The 23,963-nt window shown below is 36.0% G+C and overlaps 1 protein-coding gene and 1 pseudogene across 5 annotated transcripts in view; one reads left to right on the top strand and one right to left on the bottom strand.

Annotated features, from left to right (window-relative positions):
• The window catches only part of GRM1 (glutamate metabotropic receptor 1), a 416,711-nt gene that overhangs the window by 238,977 nt on the left and 153,771 nt on the right, over positions 1–23,963 (top strand). The gene's annotated exons all lie outside the window — the stretch shown is intronic.
• On the bottom strand, positions 10,590–10,981 carry LOC131833265 (fatty acid-binding protein 5-like; annotated as a pseudogene).

Here is a 23,963-nt window from a genome sequence, read left to right as displayed (position 1 = left end):
ATTAAAACTGTAAACCTATGTTATGGCACTTCTGTCTTTTACCTCCCCACAAGAGGATATCTTAAATATCAACTCTACTTTTAATTGGCTGATGTCACTAAATCACCAGTAAAATAACTTCCAAATTAGTTTTCTAATTAGCTTGTCTAACCTCAGAGTCCTTTTATGTTTGTCCTTGCATTAATTTTATGTTCAGATGTGACTGACATGTTCACAAATGGACAGCCGTAGAGAAAGTAGATCATACACTATTCTTCTTTGAATTATCTGCGACCTAATATTCAAATAGTAGAAGTGAAGGACAGACTCACTGTATATATCTGGCAGGTGTTAGTTGGAAACTACCTTAGGCCAAAATCATCAGATGCTCTGTTTTCACAGTTGTTCATAAGCATCACATGAAAGTAAAGACACCTTATCTGTCTGATCTGGTCTCAGCATTTGATTGGGGTATTTGGATGAATCCAGGGCAGAATTTGTGCAGAGTGAACTTAGAAATCAACTCGGATCGCATCTTTTATCTACTTTGATCCCTTGCATGGCTTCCCATCTCATTCAAAGCTCATGCCCAATCCTCCATGACCTGGTCTCCTTTGGCTGTATCTTTTAACCCTGATGCCAGTCACTCTTTGTTGATTTCACCCAGCACAATCCTACCAGGCACCTTTGCATTTATAGTTCCCTCTGCTTGGAAAACTCCTCCTCAGACATTCCCAAGGCTCACACCATCTCCTGCTTTTTGTTCTAATTCAAATTTTGTTCTAATTCAAATGCAGCTCAGTAAAACTTTCCCTAACTACCCTCACAGAAGTGTCATCCCCTGTCACTGGTGCTTCTTTCTTTTCTTTCCTAAGAAGTTATATCTGCCTTTACTTTTGATATATTTTACTTGCTTTTCTTATTGATTGTTTTGCCTATGAATTTAGATATTTTTGTCTGTTTTACTCAGCTGGTATAACCTCAGAGTCTAGAATAGTGCCTCGGTAAAATAATGGTTGAATAAATAAATAAGAACAGATGATATATACAAAAAGTAGATATAAGAAAGGAGAGTGTGATTAACTCTCCAATGGTATTACAAAATTTTGGGAAGACTTCCTGGAAGAGGTAACATCAAATCTGGGGTTTTAAGGATCAACAGGATTTTTCCAGGGGGGCAGTTTGAAAGAGGGCATTTCATACAGTTAAAACAACATGATATAAAAACTACATATCATGTGTTTGGGAAACTCCAAGCTTTAAAATATTGATGAATATTGATGAATACTAATATGTATTAAAGTAAGGATAGTATAATTTATTCTTTAAATAATAGAAAGCCCATGAGGAGTTTCAAGCATGAATGATAAGAGAATCATGCTCTGCTCTGGTAGCAATGGAGAACATGGATTTGAGGAAATTGAAGTTTGACTTAAGACTAAAAGCTTTAACGATAATGTGTGTGGAGGGGTGATAACAAAAAGTCTTAACAGGAATAGATGATTGAGAGAGTGTGTGTGTGTGTGTGTGTGTGTGCGTGCATGTGTGTGTGTTTGGGGAGGAGTATTAGAGGAATGGAGGAGCTGAATTTATAATGTTGATGAATTATCCAGTCTATCTCTTATTTGTTGACACTGATACATTTCTTAGGATAATTTCTGAGTGTTCACCTTCATTTGATAGATCTTGAGAGTTCTAGAGCTCTGGTTTATTGCTAATGGGATTAATGGGATGCAACTAATATAATAGACCTTTCTTTCTTAAAATCAATGAAAATATCAGCAAAGCAGTCTAAGCTATATTTTTTCTCAACATGCATAATCTTAAAACTTTCTGTAAGATCTCAAGACTGTTGAATTTATTTTGAAGTTAATGGAAAACTTTGATTTTGATTCACTCAAATAAAACAAAAACTATTCTCTGACAAATCTTCTGCATAAAATTATTTTGCATATGAAATATATCAATGTTTGCTATTTTCAGCTCAGTGTGCATTATTTAATAGAAAGAGGATAAACCTTACATCACAGTGACCTGGTCTGAATATCATACCTGCAAGATGACCTTTGGCAAAATTACCAGATCACCATGAATCTTACTTTTCTCATCAGTAAAATAAAAATAATACCTACATCATAGGATAGTTTTGAGGCTTAACTGAGCCAATATATAAGTGTAGTGTCCTTCAATTAGAATAATAGAAATTGATTCCAGCTAATGAGCGCAAAGGATTTATCAGAAGGAAGTCAGGACTTAAAATATTGATAAGAAGCTAGAGAATGGGCAGCAACGGGCAGAAACTACGGCAACAGGAACCACAGCAACCACCAACCTAAACAGGTCTGGATGCCACCACTAGAAAGGGTCTGTGCCAACTGTTTACAACTTTTCATCTTTGTATCACCTGCTCAATATTCTAAATCTCAGGAAGGAGTATTTTGTTGGCTGATTTGGCTTCTCTCAGCTTCCATACCAGGAGGCTGATCTAGGAATTTCTATCTCAAGACCTCGAAAGGAAATTTGGACGCTTGGAAAAGTAAAATGAATTCTTGCTAGCCAAAAACCTGATGACTTTGGAGCTGTTTTGACCATAATCCACAGCAAAAAAAATACATTTTATATCATGACTTGAGGTTCACAGATGGCTATGTATGTGTGTATTTCTATATAACCGAGACCAGAGTTTCTTTAAACTTTTTCTTAGCATATGTGTTGTACTCAGTTTCATTTTATTTTATTCTATTTCACTTTTTAAAAGCTTGCTTCACGGGCCATCTTGTTGATTTTCTGACTTATGAATGGGTTTCAATACACAGGCTGAAAGCATTTTATTACAATATAATATCAGCGAATGATAGGAACTCTGTAAATGTCAAGTTCTCTTGTACCACCTTTCCCCCTTCATGCTCCCTCCCACTTTCCCATGGAATAAAACTGCAGACAGTGGCTAATAACCAGACACTTGAAGTCTCTTTCATTTTACTGACCTAGAGATACAGTGTTAATCATATTTTCCTAAACAAAGGAGTTTATTTAAAAATTAGGATGTTTAAAAGAAACAGGTTATAAAGAAAAACAGTACCGAAGCAGTGGTAGAATGAAGAGAATAAGGTCTGATTTAAGCCTCAGCAAAACCAGGATTTCCTTTCTGAAATAGCATAGAATAATTATTTGTTCCACACACGGCATCTATTGCTGTTCTCTGGGATAAGACTTGGAAGATTAAGCACACCTTTTCTCAGTTTCCCTGTATCGAAAGAGGTGTTTGGCCTTTTTTCCGTACAAAAATGTATTTTTATCTAAAATATTGGGTTTGTTTTTTGAGTGAGTGGCTTGAATTAGAAAAATAATGGATTCACTTGTTTATTTCATGTGTGTGTGTGTGTGTGTGGGGGTCATTTAGCCCCCAAAGCATTAGGCTCATAATGGATTTGTCCAGAAGGACTTGAATCGGTTTATATGCTTCAAACACAAGAAAAGTCATAGGTTTAAAATGTTATGAATTGCTTTTTGGTCACTATATATTGCTTAAACCATGTCAAAAAAACTTCCATCATGTATCCGCACTAGCGTGCCTCAGTTGGTTGTCACTTCTCAGCAATCTTTTGGTTATTGTTTATTGTTTATTGATACCCTATCCCATTTCCAAGGAGAACTGTGGCAGTTCCCCCTAGATTCAAGCCATCAGCACTCAATCTACCCTTGTCAAATCCTGAGTGATTTCTCCAATTTGTGTTTGAGGTATACCTCATCGAAACTCCTCTGTTTTTCTGTCTTCAAAGAACTCTGTGTCTTTCCACCAGAGATGCCTCTGATCTTAAGATATATTGTTTCTCAGTCTCATTTCTTCTTTCCTCTTCTGTAACCTAAGCCCCTGTGTTTGTTTCCTCTCATGTACATCTTCAAATTGTCCTTCTCCACTGGAAGTGTCTTCTCTTCTTATAAACTTCTCAGATACCATAACACACATCTTTGCTCAACTTTCCAGTTCTCATAAGCTGTCATACTGTAACTCTCCTTTCCTTCAAATGCTACTTTCTTGAAAATGCATTCTTGTTACTTCCACTTCTTCATATATATTCTTTTCTGTGTCTCTAGCCAAGCTTTTACCTCACCAGTCTCCTGAAACTGTTCTGAGTCTTCATGATAAGACTGCAGGAGGTGTTTTTTTCAGTTGGTTTCCCTCACAAAGCTTTATTCTAGTTCCTTGACTCCTTCTCAGTTCTCTGTCCTGGAACTGTACCCTGAGGAGTAAGCATTCTCTAGAGCCCTTTCCTGACATCTCCTGGGATGGCAGTTGGGGAGAGGATTCTGGAACCATATGGCCTTAGGTTTGGGATCTGCCACTAGGAGCTGTGCCATCTTGCCCAATTTACTTGTCATTTTCAACTTTGTAAGATGGAAATAATAATAGCACCTATATCCAAGGGTTTCTTGAATATTAGATGAGACAATGTCAGTAAGGGACATTAGGGAGTTTTTGCAGGTAGTAAATGTCAGCATCATTTCCCCCCCAATAAAATGGAAACCCTTCTGTTGCGGATGGGGAACCCTTTGCCAACTTCCTATTAAGGAGAGGTCCTCCATGATAGCACACTAGACCTCTCTCTGGCCCTTTACTCTCTCTTACCCTGGTATGTTAGGAGAAAGGGCCCTGGCATTTAATTTAACCCCCTCCTCTTCTTTTCTCTCTGCTTTCCTCCTTTATACCCCAAACTTTGTGGGGCAGTTTGCAGTGGCTAAGTCTATCATATGCTGGGGTTCCATATTAGGCAGTCTGTTGCTGCAACATCCCTAAGCCATGACCTTCAATACTTTTTATACTTGTCTGCCCTCTCCTTTATCAATTTGTTGATCCAAAAGTTGGCTAGAGAAAAGAGTGCCAACTCATTAGGACCCCTCAAACCTCAACTTGTATTGTTTTCTTTTTGTTTGTTATATTTGATTTTAAATTCCAGTCCGTCCCTGCTGTTGTCCGTCCTATGTACTCCTGCCTATAATCTTCCTAATAAAAAGCTCTTATAGTGTCCTCTCTTTTACAACAAATACAATTGCTCCATTATTTATAAACTTGTGTGTGGATTTTCCTGAAAACATTCATGCTCCTCCACAGCATGGTCTGATTCTCCCACTGCTGCTTTTGTGTTACTTAGTGCTCCATATGAACTAGACTTTTTCCTGAACAGCACATAAATTTCTGCCACTGTGCCTTGACTTATGCTGTTTATTCAACTTAGAATAGTGTCTGATCTTTATTTTTTTAAAATTCTTTTAAAAAAATATTTTATTTATTTGTTATAGAGAACTAGAGAGAGAATGAACAAGCAGGGGGAGCAGTAGGCAGAGAGAGAAGCAGGTTCCTGGTGAGCAAGGAGCCCAATGCAGGGCTGTATCCCAGGACCCTGGGATAACGACCTGAGCTGAAGGCAGCTTCTTAACTGACTGAGCCACCCTGGCATCCTATTTTTTTTTTTTTTTTATTCTGATAATATTCTGAGACCACCTCCAGGGTCATCTTTTCAGTAAAGACTTTCTTGACCCCCAGTCTGATATAATTTATTCCTTCTTTTGTATGTATTTTTCAATTCTTTGATGACACATTCTCCTAATTTTAAAATTTATAAATAGGCTATTTATTTTCCCTTGAACAGTAAGATCATACCCTATTTAAGGACAGGAGTTACAGCCTGTGTTTTTAAACTCCATAGTTTCTATTGAGCATTAAGCATGTAATCTTAATCTTAAAGATCCTGCAGTTAGTAAGCGCTCAATAAAAATTTTGTGCTTTAAATTGAGATTAATATATAATACAGGATACCCATTGGACACATTTTCTACCTATTTTTTCCTCTGTTAAAAAAGAATTTTTTCCCCAAGAAGATAACTGTGATTTTAGCTGCAGTAATAAGCCATTTCTTTTTTCTTTCTTTCTTTCTTTCTTTCTTTCTTTCTTTCTTTCTTTCTTTCTTTCTTTTTTTTTTAAGATTCTGTTTATTTATTTGGCATACAGAGATCACAAGTAGACAGAGAGGCAGGCAGAGAGAGAGAGAGGAGGAAGCAGGCTCCCCGCTAAGCAGAGAGCCTGATGTGGGGCTTGATCCTAGGACCCTGGGATCATGATTTGAGCTGAAGGCAGAGGCCTTAACCCACTGAGCCACCCACGCGCCCCAAAGCCATTTCTTAACTTAAGGGCACAGTGGATACAGTTGTCTGAGTAATTTTCTTGAAGTTTCCAGGCTGAAAAAGTTGATTAAGGTCTTAAAACCTGTAGTCGAATTAAAGGCAAAGGTAGCATTGGAATACTGGTTTGGCAGCAGGTAGTTATTATGGCAGCAGTGAGATTCATGCAAAGTTTTCATTGAAAGTGAGTCCGTAAGCACTCAAAGAATGCCCTCACTGCTTATTTTCTTTAATTCATTCCATAAAATATTTTTCATGGAATGATATGCACAAGGCATTGAGCTAGGCATACTAGGTATTCAAAACCTAATTTAGAAAGGCCATAATATAAAGGATGGACAGCCTGTTATACTTGAGAAAGTTTTTCATGGACCTTTGCTTTCTCCATCATAAATGTATTATTTCTGTTTTCTGTCATCGTTTCCTTCTTTCCCTTATTTCAGTTCCCTTCTTCCCTTTTGTTTTTAAGTCTTTTTTTTTTTTTTAAAGATTTATTTATTTGAGAAAGAGACAGAGAGAATGGGGGAGGCACAGGGGAAGAGTCTTCGGGTAGAATCCTGTTGAGCAGGGAGCCCTACATAGGGCTCTGTCTCAACCCATGAAGTCATGACCTGAGCTGAAGCCAAAAGTTGGACACTTAATTGCCTGAGGCACCCAGGCGCTGCTATTTATAATTTTTTTTTTTTAATATCCTGCACTCTTTTCTTCCTACATATATTTTTTTTTATTCTTGACTTATCTACCTGGGGATTTGTTCCACCAGATTGACTTCAGAGAGGTCACTGGAAGCAAAGAGCCTATAAGTAGACCTCACTGCATGCACAGCAGGAGTAAAATCCATGAGAGAAGACGTCATACCTCCCACAGTTGGTAATGTAGCCCAAAATCATGTTCTGCATTGAAATAGTAGATATAATTGCTGAATGAATAAATTAACAATAATTCTAATACACGAAGGAGGCCTCCATCACATCAGGATAAAAGTCTTCTTGCCCAGCCTGTACACTAAGAACTGATAAAGATTTTTCTGTTCACGCTCTAACCGTCTGCCCAGCAAAGTTTTGTTGTTCTCATTACCTGGCATGCTCATGATTAAAGGTTAGTGCTTCTAGAAAATTTCTTCCCTCCCATATTTTTTTCTTTGCTCACTCCTAATTAACTCATCCATCAGATCCTAGTTTAGTTTTCATACAACTCAAATCTAGGATGGGTGTCTGATCTTAGGTAACACTGCATTTTTCCAATCACCATGTTTATTATACCATTTTGAAATTTTTAGTTGACTTAGAAATTAGTTGAATAGAAATAGTTGTCTGTTTCTCCATTTACTATTACTTTCATTTGAACAGAGACCTGTATACCTTGTTCATGGCTATATTTTCAATATCTAAACATTTTACTTGGCAACAGCCAGGGTAGAGCCACTAAGTGAAAACCATTAGCTGAAATATTTAAATGGGACCTTTGGCTTAACCTGGCTTGTCATCTGAACTCTTCTGAAGAACTGGTAGAATCCTGGTGCCTGACTAAATCAGCTGCACGAAATCTGGCTTGAGTAAGGGAGTCAGGAAGGATTGATTGGCAGGTGACACACTGTGTGATCATGGAATAAATGAAGGACATTGTCCAGGCATGAAGCTAGAATGAAAGGCCAGGGGACAATTTGATTAAAACATCCATCTGGAAGGCATGGCCAGGAGCAGGTCCAATGCAATGGGGACTGAAACTAGAGACACACTGACATTTAAAATGAGTAGGAAAGGAAGGTGGGCTGAAGAGCCTGAAGGCCTTGCAACATATGCAAAGAATTGTTTTATAGAGCTTCTGACCTAGAGTGAAGAAAGAAAGTGAACTGTTTAAGCATGTCAGTCCAATTTGGATAGATGTTGCTATCTTCAATTTCCCACAAAATGCCCTTTAACATGGTGAAAAAAAGAACATAATAATTTCCCAACTAAATTTGACTGTAGAACTATTGTCAGTCTTGGGCAAATTTAACATTTTGGACTGAAGTGAGAACTAGTTGGTAATTAATAGATACTTAATAACTTAGAATAGAACAAGCTCCAGTACTTTAAAGGAAAGTGGGGAGACATTTGCATTCTCTGCTTTTTGGTACAGAGGTCTTGGCCCTCTGTATCTTCAGCAAGTGTCTTTTTATATTTAAAAAGTATATGACTACTGTCATAGAACTTCTCCTCCATACCTGTTTGACAATTTACCACATCTTAAGAAGTATCAGAGCAGAAGTATTTGTCGTGGCACATGGCATCCCAATAGGTGTATTTCCAGCAAGTAAATGTTGCTCCTCGTCAGACCCTTTTTATGCTGCCCTATTTTCTTTCCTAATGTGTAATAGCACTATTTGAAATTATCTTATTCATGTAGGTAATTATTATCTGCTTCCAGCAGTAACGTGTAAGCTCTAGCTTGTTCACCCCTGTATTCATTAGCACCTAGGACATTACCTAGCAGGGAGTAGGACTTTGTAAATATTTGTTAAATGATAAATTAAAGAAAATGGATGGAATTTGGAATACTTCTGACTTCAGTACAATTTATGGAGCATACTCTATCTCTTCAAACAATCAGAGAACCAGAGAGAGATGATAAGAGAAAAGCTCTCTCTAACTCAATAGAATAATGCTTGAGAATCTGTGCATACTGGTTCACATTCCAGCTGGATACTTGATGAGACATTCTTAGCAATCTATGGGACCAAGCCATACATCTTGTCCATTAGCAAAACTGAGCCTGGATAGAGCTCTTACTTTTGAAAATAGCATCTAATTAGAAAATAAGTTTAGAAAAATTCTTGACACACTTGATAGGATAAACAAGGCATGGTCTTCACGAAACAAGGACAGAGCGCCAAAAGATGAGAACATGAGGCAGACAGACACTGAATAAGGAAGGAATCAAAAAAAAAAAAAAAAGAAAAAGAAAAAAAGAAATAGTAAAAGTAGATTAAAATCTCTGCTAAAGAATTAAATTGATACTGAGGATAATTAAATGATGATGCATATGCAGATGCTGAAGCTATGGATGTTTAACATGTACTGAGCACTGTATATTTCAGAACATGCCCTAAGCCGTATGCATATGCCATTGGCTCCCTATCTTCCTAATCATGGCCTCACACTAGTATCAACTGGAGAAAAAATTTTAAACATCAACACTTTATGCCACATCCATATTCTGATTTAATTGGTCTAGAGTGGGACTTAGGCAGTTCCACATCACTGCACAACTCCAGCAATCACTACCAGCAGAGAATAGAATGTCTCATGAATTGTGCAATGTCATAGCCCTAAGCCTAGCCATCTTTATTATTATTACTACTACTATAAAATTTCACAAGTGATTCAAATAAAAAAACCAGTATTGAAAACTATTGGCAAATGTGATTTCATTTAATCCCATTTTGGGGGGATAGGCTTATGATTGTTTCCCAAAATACAGAGAGAAAAGAAATAAATAAAAGTAATGAGAAAGCATTCTATAGATATGGGAGAAAATAGGAAGGAAATGCAAACTAAGAATTACAGGCAGGCATTCTCATGAGAGAGGCCAAGGCTGTTAGAATACAAGTAATTATTTACAGCACAATTGAAAAATGTCTTCAGTTACAAAGGAAAGACTCATTGAAGGGCGTGCCATTCTTCAGATAAAATTAATAAGAAAAGAGACATCTAGACACATCCTTGTAATATTTATAAACTTCAAAAGTATAAAATATTCTTATGAATCACCTAGCCAGGATCAGAAAAGAAAATAGAAACAAACAAAAACTGACCACAAGAGTATAAACTTTGGGCTAGCTTCAGATTTTTATGATAGAAGAAAATTTTAAAGTGTTCACGGAATTTTGAGGAAAATGGTATGTTACCTATGACCAGCCAAGATGTTGCCCTTCACGTGAAAGCAAGAGATAAACATTTTCATTTAAGACGTTAAAAACCTGCTGAAAAGTTTTAAAAATATATCCTCCATCTGACTAGATTTTATAGTCATTAAATTTTTATCTCACAGCATAAACCAAATACATTTTAGACAGATTAAAAAACCATATATGTGTTTGTCTGTATCTATTTATAATTTACATTGTATATATTATATCAACAGTATACTGAAAGATGATATAAATAAATATTTCAAGGTAATGGAATGAATCAAAAAGGAAAGTATTTAAAAATTGGTTCTTTATATATCTTTTGCCTATAGAAGTTATTATAGACCAAATTTGATTCTTTTATTTTTTTTAGCACAAACACATTTAGTTACTAACCAAACAATTGTTTGTGTTAAAAGTAAGTGAACACAGTAAACAAAACAAAACAAAACAAAACCACTATGGAGAATTGCACATTGAATTGAGCTTGCCCATCCTCACAGCTAATTCCTGTCCAAAATGATGATGGAATTTTTACTCAGCTTTTTTCAAAGACCCAAGTACAAGAGACGATATTAATGACACATTCCACCAATAATTTTCTATCTTCCAATTTTTTTTCTTTCCCATCCCATTCCTGATGTTAAACCAATGTGCTCTTTGTGAAGTTGTAGACAGTCTAAGTTTTTCTGCCATCTGCTGTAATTTCTTCAAACTTCTCTCCCAGATTACATGAAAATTGTGTTGTTTTCTAAGTGTTCTCAGTTTTTATGATGAGGTTTTTCCCATCAGAAGAGATGATACAATCTGGTTGTCCATCACACCTACTTTTCACAGAGCCATTCCCATTCCTACTTCCTTTATGTATTCATCAGGACCTTTGTTCTTCACTAAGCGCCATCTTCCTCCCTGCTGCTGAATGGTGGCCATGGTGGGCCAAATTTTAAAGAAAACAATAAACAAGGAATATATTCTCAACATACATAGTAGACTCTGTCTATACATACAGACAAATATACACAAACATATATGTGTATGGGTATACACACACACACATACACACACTGTAATGTTGTAACAAATATGAAACAGATATTGGCAAATGACATTAAAAGGCAATTACCAAATAGAAATTATTTATTGAGTGAATGTGTAAGCAAAAATTTTATTTACTTTTTTCATTTTGGTGAGATATAACTCAACATATATCATTGTATAAATTTAAGGCATACAACATGTTGATCTGATACACTGATATATTGTGAAATGATTACAACAGTATGGTTAGTTAACACTTCTGTCACCTCACATAATTACCAATTCTTTCTTTCAAGTATATAATATAATATTGTTAGGTATAATCACTGTGCTATACACTAGAGTTCCAAAACATATTCATCTTATAACTGGAAGTTTGTCCCCTTTAACCAACATTTTCCCATTTCCCCACACCCAAACCCGTGGGAACTACTCTTCTACTTTCTGTTTCTGTTTCTATGAGTTGTGTGTTATGTGTGTGTGTGTTTTAACGATTCCACATATAAGTGAGATCATACAGTATTTATCTTCCTCTGTCCGGCTTATTTTTCTTAGCATAATGCCCTCAAGATCCATCCATGCTTTTGCAAATATATGTCCTTTTTTATGGCTGAATAATATTTGTATATATATATATATATGTGTATGTGTGTGTATCTTTATCTATATCTGTATCTATATCTATCTATCTATCTATCTATCTATCTATTTATATCACATCTTCCTTATTCATCCATGGTCAGGTATTTGGGTTGTTTATATGTCTTGGCTATTGTGAATAATGCTGCAGTGAACATGAGAGCACAGATATCTCTTTGAGGTACTGATTTCATTTCCTTTGAATGTATACATAGAACTAAGATTGCTGATTCATATGGTAGCTCTACCTTCAGTTTTTCTACCTTCACCTTTCTACCTTTCCACCTTCAGATTTTACAAAGTAGCTGCACCAATTTACATTCCACAAACAGTGTACAAGAGTTCCCTTTCCTTCACACTCACTGATACTTTTGTTTCTTGTCTTTCCAAAGCAGTCATTCTAACAAGTGTAAGGTGATCTCCATTGTGGGCTTGATTTGCATTTTCCTGATGATTAGTGATATTGCATATTTTCATGTAATCATTTGCCATTTGTATGTCTTTGGAAAAATGAACTATTTGGCTTCACTGCCCATTGTTTAATAAGACTGTTTTTTTGCTCTTGAGCTATATGTGTTTCTTATAGATTTTGGATATTAACCCCTTATCACATAATTTCCAAATATTTTTTCTTATTTCATTTGTTGCCTTTTCACTTGGTGATGGTTTCTTTTGATGTACAGAAGCCTTTAGTTTGACATCATTCTACAGTGTGCTAATAAAGAGCAATTTAGAAAGACTCCAAATTAGATCCTTATCTTACCATGCACAGAAGCATACATTTATTTATTGCTTTAACACAGTATTTTCTATGTCTTTCTGTATGAGAGCACCATAACCTTTTGCATCTTGATTTCTTTTGTATTGCAATGACTAAAATTTCTACATGATTTTAGGGATAAAAATAACAAAATGGCTAGGTTATTTTAATCTATTTTCACAAAAAACAAGTACACAGTTGTAGAAATATCAAGTCTTTCATTTATACCTGTATCTTTAATTTTCTCATAAGAAAAAAAAAAGTAGGCTAATGCATGAGTTCTTAGCCTTTTGCTGTAATGCCATTACAAATCAATTTGAAAGAATGTGTGCAATTCTTATACTGCAGGGAATATTTGGCAATTACATTACTTCAGGATTCTGTTTTTTTATAGAATGTGTACTCACTAAAGAGATAAGTAATGTTAAATAAATTAGCATCTTAATGAAAACTGTATATTAATATTGTTCCTGTTCGTAAGTAGTGATTTAATTCTAGTAAATCACAGAATTCAATTTTTGCTAAATAAATATCATTGTCTTGAAAAGTATAATGCTACAACTAAGCATTTGCTGTACTCCCTGATATTTAGAGATGGCCATTATTAAAAGAGGAAATGTATTCATTTTAAAGACTAGATGGCTTGGAAATTTTACTTACTGATGGGGCAAATTAGATAGGCATATTCAATACTCTCAATTCATTAGGTAATCCAGTTTTGGAATGTGATACTTTTATATTGTATCACTCAAGTAATAGAATTTTAGCAACAGTTCTATCATAATTTTGATTTCATTAAAAGATGCAGCCTAGCCACGAAGAATAAGAGTAAGATTCTTACCACACAGTATAATGGTTAGAGGATAGTTTTTAAATAGCATTTTTAATCCAAAAGAATTTAACTTTAAATGAAATTAAGACCTCAGTGTGATTTTAAAAAATAATGTATATTAGAGTTAACTTTAAAAATACCATATATGTTAGTAAATATGAAATTCCAGCTGAAGTGAGCAAATATTTAAGAAATTTCCAAGTTTTACTTTTATTTTTATTTATTTATGTTTATGTATTTATTTTATTTAATGTTTTATTTTGAACTATAGTTTCTGTTGGGTATTAGATTCAGTGAATAATGGTTATATAAATCACTTTTTGTCATGGAGTATAAGGCTTGTGTGCGTGTGTGTATGTGTGTGTACTTTTCATGCTTAACATGGTTTATGAGGTGGTTCGAACTGTAGTTTCCAAAGTCTCTCAAGACTTACTTTCCTGTTCATTTTTTCCTACTCTTGAGTTCTCAGAAACATCTTTGGTCTTGATTAGTGCCTTGAAATTTTGACCACTGCCTGCTCTTTTGCCTTCTTAACTCAGAATGCAGAAGATACAGTGTACTATGATACATGCAAAATCATGTATGAACAGTATTTGTTGAGTGCTTATTATATATAAAATTCTGTGCCATTTTTTACCTGTTATCTAAGACTATTGGCAAGTCATATCACAGATGAGCAAGCTGAAACTCAGATGTTAAGTCACTTTCAAAGATGCTGTAAATATAAAAGATTAGTGATCGATTTGGGGTTTGTTCTTAGATGTGTCTGAATTCAAAATCTATAACAAGTTGAGAAGATAAATTGAGTATGCATATCAGTTTTTTCATCTGATCAGATGCTCCATGTCTGTTAAAAGGCCCTATACAACTTTCTCAAAAATATGTTAGTTGTCCTTTAGTATCCTTGTTTTATGGTCTGGAATCACTAAGCTGAGGTATACTGGAATCAAATTAATCAAGACTCACTGGACTTTTAATGCTACTGGTCAATGGCAGCATCTTATCAATGAACTTGAAGAGTCTGTACCATGAGCTAGGGATCTGCTTTTTCTTGCTGGCTGCCAGTAGACTTGTTAGCCCAGGCTGCATATCTTCAAATTCCCTCAGAGACTTTTTCAGTTGAAGGTACACTGAACCTAGCTGAGTCAGAAGATTCTAGAGACCATCTCCAAGTTCAATGATTTGCTAGGAGTACTCACAGCACTCAGTATGTAGAGGCCCTCATGGCTATAATTTTTTTTACAGTGAAAAGATACAGAGCAAATCAGCAAAGGGGAAAAACACATGAGGCAAAGTTGGGAGAAGCCAGGCAAATGTTAAAATGCCTTTTTAAAGAATTATTTAAATATTTCAAATATATAGATAGTACAGGGAATAATGTAACAAGTAGTCATGTAACCACCAGTCATATTTAACAAATGTTAATATATTGTTGTTTTGCTTCCAGTTGTTTTAAAGCTACAGATATATTTGAAGCCTATTTCCTTTACTAATTGCTAGTTCAGTTGCTATTTCCCCAGAGCTGGATCATTATGTAGCTCACCTCCTAGGGCACTATTTTTGTAAAATATAGTGCAAATGGTTGCATGGAGAGGAGCAATGCTGCTGTTCTGCCCTTCAATTAGTCTATATCTGAGAGTTGGTAAGGGATTTCCTGACAATGCTCTTATACTTTTATTACATGTGTATGGACCCACAAATAATTTGTAGTATTATTTTTGAATTTTCAAAGATAAACATAAATACTAGCAGGCTCTTTGTAGCTAAATCTAAGGAAACATTTTCAGTGTTCATCTTGTTTGACCTCTCCATAGCATTTGGACTACTTGTCCTTCTTTAAACTCTTTCTTGAGCACATTAGTACCCTGATTCTCCTCCTCCCTCTTGGCACTCAGTTAATAAAGTCTCCTTCCTTGACTCTTTTCAAATATTTTGTGTCTTTTTTTTGTTAAACCCAATCTTATGGGGATTTTATTCATACCCATATATTCTTGTAGTACCTCACATAGATGGTGATTACTGCCTCATTTGGGTCTTCATTCCTGGCTTTATGCCTTCATTAATATCCTTATAAGACTGATTACTGGGGCACCTGGCTAGCTTAGCGGGTTAAGCCTCTGCCTGCGGCTCAGGTCATGACCTCAGGGTCCTGGGATCAAGCCCCACATCAGGCTCTCTGCTCAGCAGGGAGGCTGCTCCCCCCCCCCCCCACTTGTGATCTCTCTTTCTGTCAAATAAATAAATAAAATCTTTAAAAAAAAAAAAGGACTGATCAGGTCTATATCATATATTCCATGCTTTATTTTAAGCCATAGATTAGGTACAGATGAGTAATAAAATAAACCTATAAATCTGAAATTTACTTTTATTTTGGTGCTATATTTTTCTAATAGACAAGATGTTTTTTAGTTAGCAAGGTTATAAATTTATTATTCCTCTTGAATGCACTTCTTATTTTTAGTCCCAGCAAATGGCATTAATCATTCAATCAGAATGGACTAGCCACCATTATTTACTTTTTTTTTTTTACGTCGCTACCAACACCTAATCACCAGGTTCCACTGGAACTCCTTTCATGCCTCTGCAGTCATTCATTTATTTCCAACCATATCCCCACTGACCTAGTAAAGAACCTTATCAGTTCTCATCTGTATTGATCTTTCTTTGTAACTTGTTTTCCTTATGCTAATCTCACAACATAATAACCTCTTCCAACAATTCATTATTCTTCTGCTTCTAGAGGGATCTTATTACAACACAACTCTGCTCATGCCTGACCCATTCTTACAATTCACACCTTCTTTGATCACTTTCACTAACCACTATGCTTTCCAGTCACATGAAACTAACAACATTTCTTAAGATTTTTTATGTTTTCTCTTAGCTCAAGAGTTTTTTACTTGGTAAGGTATAAGTAACTTACAGTTTTTGATGACTAAATCCATTACCACCTCCCAGAACTTCCCCTGACTGAGTTCTATAATATCTGCTTGTCTTAACAAAAGTTGGCTTATTCACCACTTCTTCCCCAAAAGACTTTTTAAAAAAATATTTTATCATTTTATTTATTTGACAGAGAGAGACAAAGTGAGAGAGGGAACACAAGCAGAAGGAATGGGAGAAGGAGAAGCAGGCTTCCTGCTGAGCAGGGAGCCCAATGTGGGGCTCGATTCCAGAACCCTGAGATCATGACCTGAGCCGAAGGCAGATGCTTAATGACTGAGTCACCCAGGCCCCTCCCCTTGAGAAGCAAAGGCTTTCTTAATCTTCAGTTCTTCCTTTTCCCAGGTGGTGAAAGTACTTCATCATCTCCACTGGCTACATTGTATTATGATCTGTTTACTTATTTATCTCTCTTGCATTTCCTGATAACAAATACTTATTCATATTTGTATCCTCAATGACAACCACATACTTAACAGAAGATGCCCAATAAATATATATTGAATAGTGGGATAAATGAAATTCTGTTGTAGAGATTAATATTTTAAAAAGTCTATTAAAATCATCCTACCAAGGCTTAGCTCACAAACTGCCTCCTAATTAAGCCTTTGAGATTCTTTTCCCTGTGTAACATGGTTATGACTTTTCTTCCCCAAAGAAAGAATTTTCTTTCCTTTCTCATAACTAATGATATTCTGTCTTGTATAATTTATGTGTATGTGTGTCTTTGGGCTATTCCAGTTTTAAGCTCCTGGGGACACTGATCCCAGGTTTTCCTTTTCTCCGTATCCCCAGCACCAAGCCCTGTCCTTTAAGGCAGTGGATTGTTATATGCTAAGTGGATTTTGAATTTCTTTAACTGCCATAACATGATCAGGCTACAGTATCAGTATCCGGTCCAGACCACATATCAGTTATATTTTAGATCTACTGGAAATAAAAACATTTGTTGCTTAAACTATTATATTAAAATAAATTCTCAGTAAAGCAGTGGATCGTATTTTCTATGAAACAGAAGCGTGAGATCAGAATGATGTGATGAAGTGATTATCCATTTGTCTTTCTTCCTCTCTATCTCCTGGTACAATGTTGGAAACAGAATGCTCGTTACATGATAATTATTATTTTATGATATTTAAGTAATCAACATGGACTTACTAGAATACTTATGGGTATTGTTTATACTTCTCTAATGGCTATCCCAATGATATAGGAAGACATCAGATATTCCTCATTAAAACCATTGTTCTGAATTTTAAAATTTTTCAGAAAACACTATCAACATTCTATTTATGCCATCACGAGATCATTTGAGTCATAGGTATCATAGTCTGATCATTGGGTTTTGTTAGATATTCCCAGTATTTTTTAGGAAAGAAGCTAATTTTTGAATGAATTTTAAACAAATATACTTGAAAACAACTAATACAAATCAGACACAATCATAATTCACCAGAGTAGAATACTTAATGTATATCATGATCTAGGTTATAATTACATTTAGCAAGGATTTATCAAATACCTACGTGAGTAAAAGGCTATAATTTTTTATAAAATTTTGTTAGAAAAATTTAACTTTTACTTTTCTCTGTTTTAATGGGGATTGTCAGGGGCTAGAGAAAGGACAGGGGGAGGTATTGGTCAAGGGATACAAATTTCCAGTTCCGAAAGATGAATAAGTTCTGGAGATTTAATGTATAGTAATGTGACTATAATTAAGATATAATTAACAATGCTGATATATATACTTGATGTTTGCTAACAAATAGGTCATAAAATGTTCTCACCACACAAAAGAAGCTTTGCTCGACTGTGGTGATTATTTCTTGATGTATACATATTTCAAAGTATCAAATGCCATACTTTAAATATATACAATTTTTTTGGTTAATTATACTTTAATAAAGCTTGAAAATAATAAAGAAAATAAAGCCAGAATTGCTCTGCTAAGGAGTACAAGTTCATATTCACTTTAGAACCATTACAAAAAATGTGCTACATACTTGCTAAGATGAATAGGTATGTAGGTATCTTTCTTGCATTGTTTTTCTAAATGAGCAACATGGAGATAATTACTTCACAATTAGATCTTGTTGAGGGCATGTTCTACAGTGAGTGCTTTAAAGGCACCATTTAATTAACCTATGAGGCACAGAGAAGTAAGCTAAGGAATAGCACTATAGCAGTACATATTTCAACTTAAACAGATGGATTTAAGAGCCATTGATGTTAGCCACTATGCAATATTGGTATAATGATTTCTTTTACAAGAGGAAATGTAAAAAGCAAATTTCTTAAAAATGCATTTTTATATTTGGTATCTGCAATTTTATCATTTTCTAAAGAAAAATTTCTTATTAGTAACTCTGAAAGTTTTCTAATACCAATTAAAATGCAGCCTGACCATGACTTATTTTATTTTCTGTTTAGTTCCAAGTGAATGTCTGCGATAATTCACAAATAGTTGACTTATTGTGTTGCATATCATTTTAAAAAAATCACATTTCATAATAACAGTACATTTATCACCATACAAATTGCATTAAATTTTTACCCACAGCGAGGCTGTGGTGCAAAAATAAACGTAACATTCATCTCATTCTGAGGTAGCCACTTGACAAATAGCTGAAATGGAGATCTGGAAAACAGGTCTGTTGCGGACTTCCCCAGCCAGTGTAGCCCGCAGCCATTTTCAAATGGACATTAATAAAGGTACTCTGCAATGTTTGAGAGGGCAATAAATAACAGACAAGAAATATGCCATCATTTGTGCAAAAGGTTCATTAGAATACTAATTAACTTTTTTCTTATAAAAGATATTTAAGATTAATAAGTACAGGAAAAAAAAACAAGCGTGTATCCCTTAAGGAAAGAACTTCTTTTCTACCACCCAGACTCCTTCTAAAGCAGGCCACGTGAAATGCGTACATGCAAATTAAGTAAATGTTGACATTATGATTCTATCAGCTGACCCATAAGGTAAATGCTGCCCCCATTCTGAAATGGATATCAAGGTAGATCCCCTAAGTTACCAAATCATAAAAATATAAGCATCAATGCATGATTTTGCATGTCTCTAAGTCATATATACATGTCCTTTTATAGTTTCAAAGTGAGTTTATGCCTCCTATTCATGTAATCACAACAATCTTTGAGTTGACATAGAATTTAAAACTGAAAGAGACAATGGGGGTCATGGAATGCACACACACTTTGCAGATAAAGAAATCTGGAACCAACCTCATATTTCAGAGGACAATTAACAGAATGGTGAGGGAACTCAAATCCAGGAGAAAGCTTGTGCCCAAGAAATATTTGCCAAACTGGATTAAATGAAATAATGTTGCAGGAATTCTCTGTTCTTGGTGCCTGTAGTTCTTAGTCATGGCACTTTGAAGAATGAAGCTGTGGACTAGATGAAGAGTGGTGGGCAGAAAAGCAAAGTTTATTGAGCAAAAGCTCAATACAAAGTTCAGGATGGGAGGGAGGCCCTTGGGGTTTCCAAGTTTAGGGGTTTTTATGAGCTCTTTTGCCGAACTATCGTAAGCAATCAGAATGTGCTGAGTCTTGCCAATCAGGGCTTTGGTCACGTTTCTGTCTACCTATTAAGTTAAAGTCAATGGGCTGATGGTCTTTTTTGCTGACATCTGGGGGCTTATGTCTTAACTGCCCCTTGCCTATGATAGTAACAGACACTTTGTGGTTAGTTGTCTTATTTTAAGGCATTTTGCAGAATGTAAAGGCTGTAAAGGCTGTAAAGCAGAATGCTAGGGTGGTCCTGTCTAAGCTGCAAAACAGGGTGTTGGTACTGTCTTATTTTAGCTGCCCTGACTCCATATTTTCTCATTGTGGACCCCAGCCCAGACTACCTAACTGTCCAACTCACTTCTAACAATGTAATGGAGAAATGTTATTGGTTTAGTTATGAATCAAAAAAATGGTAGAAAATCAATTTTCATGGAATTCAGATACAAAATGGCATTGACAAAGCCTAAATTTATATATTCTTTGCATATGGTAAATTAAAGATTTATATTTTCATCTGTCAGAAGAATATGCTAGCTGGAAAAATTACATTTTAGGCGGATGAACTTTTTCCTGAACAGGAAAAAAGTTTTTTGATTTCAAGAATTCAGGAAAAAAAAAAAAAAAAAAAAGAGAGAGAGAGAGAGAGAGGCACTTATTAAAATTGTTTTCTTAAAAAGAGATTCAGGATGCAACATTTTCTTTTTCCTTTTCCTTTCTTTTATTTCACCCCCCAAAGACATGCTTGGCATATAAGATATTTTAAAAATAAAATGAAGCAACGCAGAACTCAGTAAGCATTTTTATCTGGTTCAGTGCCTTTAAGTCCTTCATTAAAACTTTGTCTATTTGCTACTGGCAGAAGAACTTTCTATGTCAATATTTTAAGAGCAATATTGGAAAGAAATGTTGCTTTTCAATGATTCCCCCTGCCCCCCCGCCCCAATTAAGTTTTGTGGGAAAGAATTCCAAAACAAAGGCGGAGAAAAATCTATCACTGAAGGGCATCTTCCCTGTAGATACAGAGCCGGAGTTACTGCTAACCCTTTGAAGTTTCCCATTCTTCCACCTCCCTCCTCCCCTTCCTCCTATGTGACATCTGAACTTCCTGGTCAGTCTTGGTCCAGGAGAAACTGAATTGGCCTAATCCACATGGAAATTGATCCCACATACTCAGCTTCATAAACACCATTTTGGGGAAGATCATACTTACGGTTTCTCCTAACTGCTGAGTTTTTAATATTTTATCTTTTTTTTTTTTTTTTTTTTTTTTTTTAAAGTAAAGCTCTAGTGATATCCAGTTGAGGATATCCAGAGAGATTGCCAGGGCTGTTTGGCCTAAAGCCTGGAACAAGACTGTGAGTAATGAGGTGGGAGGGATTTATTATGGTTCTTTGAAGAGCCTTGTTGGGAAGCTGGTGAAGGAGGGTGGAGAAGGAGACTGCAGGAAAGAAGATAAAGGAGCCCCTTAGGGAGTCCTGGAGGGAGGGAGGAAACTTAGCTCCAGAAAGGCTTCTGATAGGCAGGTGGTCCTTTGGATATTTATCTCACTAAAACCAAATTTCTAAGTCTTTAGAGGTTTGCCTGCCATTAGGTTTTGTAGCATAGTGTTACATTTTTCTAAATGTTGGTTATTTGTCTCCTTGAAAATCGCTTGCCTTGTTCGTAGAAAAGAATGAAGAGTAGCTGTCCAAGCAAGAGACTTCAATTTCTTCTCAGGGAGTGTAGTCCATTAAATGGCTATTACAAATAAATCTCATAGTTCACAGATATTGCTTCTTTATGATTTATCAGCTAAATCTTCTATTAGAAGAATGAGTCTTCAGTGTGATGAAGTCCCAGAACCTAAGTCAGGTTCGGTGGGGTGAGGAGGTTTGGAGCCGACGACTAAAGAAAGAATTCTTAAGACGTCGTTGGTGCAAAATGGTGGTTTATTAAAGCACGGGGACAGGACCCATGGGCAGGAAGAGCTGCTGCCCCGGGTTGTGAGGGTCGGCATGTTATATACCTCGCGGTTGGGGGGAGGTGGTGAAGGGATGGGAGGTTTCAACAGAGTTTTCACATGTTACGGAGGGCCTACAAGGTGCCCGTGGGGAGGCCTTGCCCTTATGGCCTGATCAATGTCGTCTTTAGGTCAGGCACTAACATCAAGATAGTTGGGAGATTCTTGGTGGGGTGTTATGATCCTGCTGTCATTTACATTCCCTTCTACCTCAGTCTCCTCCAGTTTATGGTGGGGAGGGAGACATTAGGGCTTCAGGAACCGAGAGTTATATGCCTCTGGAAATTTGTGCTATTGATAAGGTAACCTCCCTGTTTAGGTCTCTAGGACATCTGTAGAGCAAGGGAGATTCCTGTTCTGCAGGATTGTGATCCCTGCAAGTTAACTATTTATTGTTTTATGGCAGTCAGGGGTGCCTGAGGAATGCTACACATATGGAGGGGAGCGAGTGAAGAGGGGGTGCAAGGCGCCAGCTTTTGCTTTGTCCTCAGCCAGCCTCCTGCTCCCTCATCAAGTGGACAGATAGGGCGAAAATTCTTAATTCCAAAATATGGTAGTCCTTTATTGAAACAATAATTTGCAGCTTTTGTCAAGGTGTGTATTCCTGCCTGTAGCCATAGTTCTGAAAAAAATAGTAGTTCCTTTTCAATTTTGCCCAGTGGTCCTCCACACTTTTACATTCTATCAGTGTTTGCTATGTTCTAAGATTATGTCAAGATACAGAGCCATGTTATCTCTGCCTTCCCAAATGGATCTATAGTAATACATCCCCCATGAGTATGATGGATGCATGAAGTAGGTATTCAGCTATTTTCTGTAATTTGAGAAGCTCAAAGAAAATTCATCTTCCCAAAACATCACTGAAGGATGCTTGGGGACCTCTTCTGAGCTCATTGTTTTTAAAAATGCAAATTCTCCTTAGTATATTAATATGATAATCTCCTAATGCTTGAGCTAGGATTTATTTTATCACATGAGTTTCAATCAGCAACCATTTGTTGGCCACATTTTATGTTTGAAATACAAAGTTATTTACTCTGTTGGACATGAATATAGAAGTTATCCTTGCACCTGGATAGCTTATAGACTGCCAGATTGTGAGTTGCTTAAAGGCAGAGTGTCTTTTCTAGTGCCTAGAATGGTAGAGTTAATAAACAGTATTTAGGAATAAACACATTACTGAATGATTCCGGTAGATTCCTCATGTAACAAATATCTGTGGTCCATAGAGTACATTATGAACATCATGAGAGTATTTAAAAAGTTTTTCTAAAGAGGCATGTGAGGACTGATAGGAGCTTTGTAAAGTATGTTTCACATGCCTTCGATGTAGTTTTGGAAGGTTGGTATGGTCTGGAACTGACAACCAAGAAAGAATTCTTGAGACATCTTTGGTGCAAAAAAGAGATTTTATTAAAGCACAGAAACAGGACCCATGGGCAGAAAGAGCTACTGCACTGGGGTTGTGAGGAATGGCTAATTATATACTTGGGATTTGGGGGAGGTTAGGAAAGGGAGATGTCCCAAAGGACTTTCATATGTTAAAGAAGACTCTCTGGATACTGGAGGCCTTGCTATTATCAAGCTAAAGTTGTTTTTCCCTCTAGCAAAGCATTAATAGTTAGACAGTTCGGAGTTTCCTGGAGGAAGGTCACACATATCCCACCCAGGAGTTGGGGTAGGGGGTTTGAGGGGTGTCAGCTTGTGCTTTGTCCTCAGCTTTCCTTCTGTTCCCTCATCATCTTGATTATTGGGTAAGATTTAGGCACCTTTTGCAAAAGGGTTGTGGAATTTTTGTTAATAGTAAAGACAGAGTTCCAGAGATTAAAAATTAAAGAGTTGATCCTATTTAGGAATTGACCAGTGCTATTTAGGAATTTACTGTGAGGCAGGAAGTGAAAAAAACAAGAAAACAAGGCTTGCGGCCATAAATGGAGTCTTATGAATGCCTTGTAAAGAAATGCAGATTTTATTCCTAAAATAAGCAATAGGGACCTATTGATCATTGTAACAAAAAGATCATGGAATATGTGAGATAAAATGAAAATAGTCTGGGGACAAAAGTCAGTTTTTGCCTACACCACAAGTTGATAAAGTTAGCCTAGAGTTCAATGAATCCAAGAAGAATATTGCATAAGTTATTTGAATACTAACTCTCTACATAAGAAGATAT

Source organism: Mustela lutreola, chromosome 6 (assembly GCF_030435805.1).
Source record: "Mustela lutreola isolate mMusLut2 chromosome 6, mMusLut2.pri, whole genome shotgun sequence".
Taxonomy (NCBI): Eukaryota; Metazoa; Chordata; class Mammalia; order Carnivora; family Mustelidae; genus Mustela; species Mustela lutreola.
The sequence above is the reverse complement of the archived record's forward strand: the minus strand, read 5'-3'. Positions and strand labels throughout refer to the sequence as shown.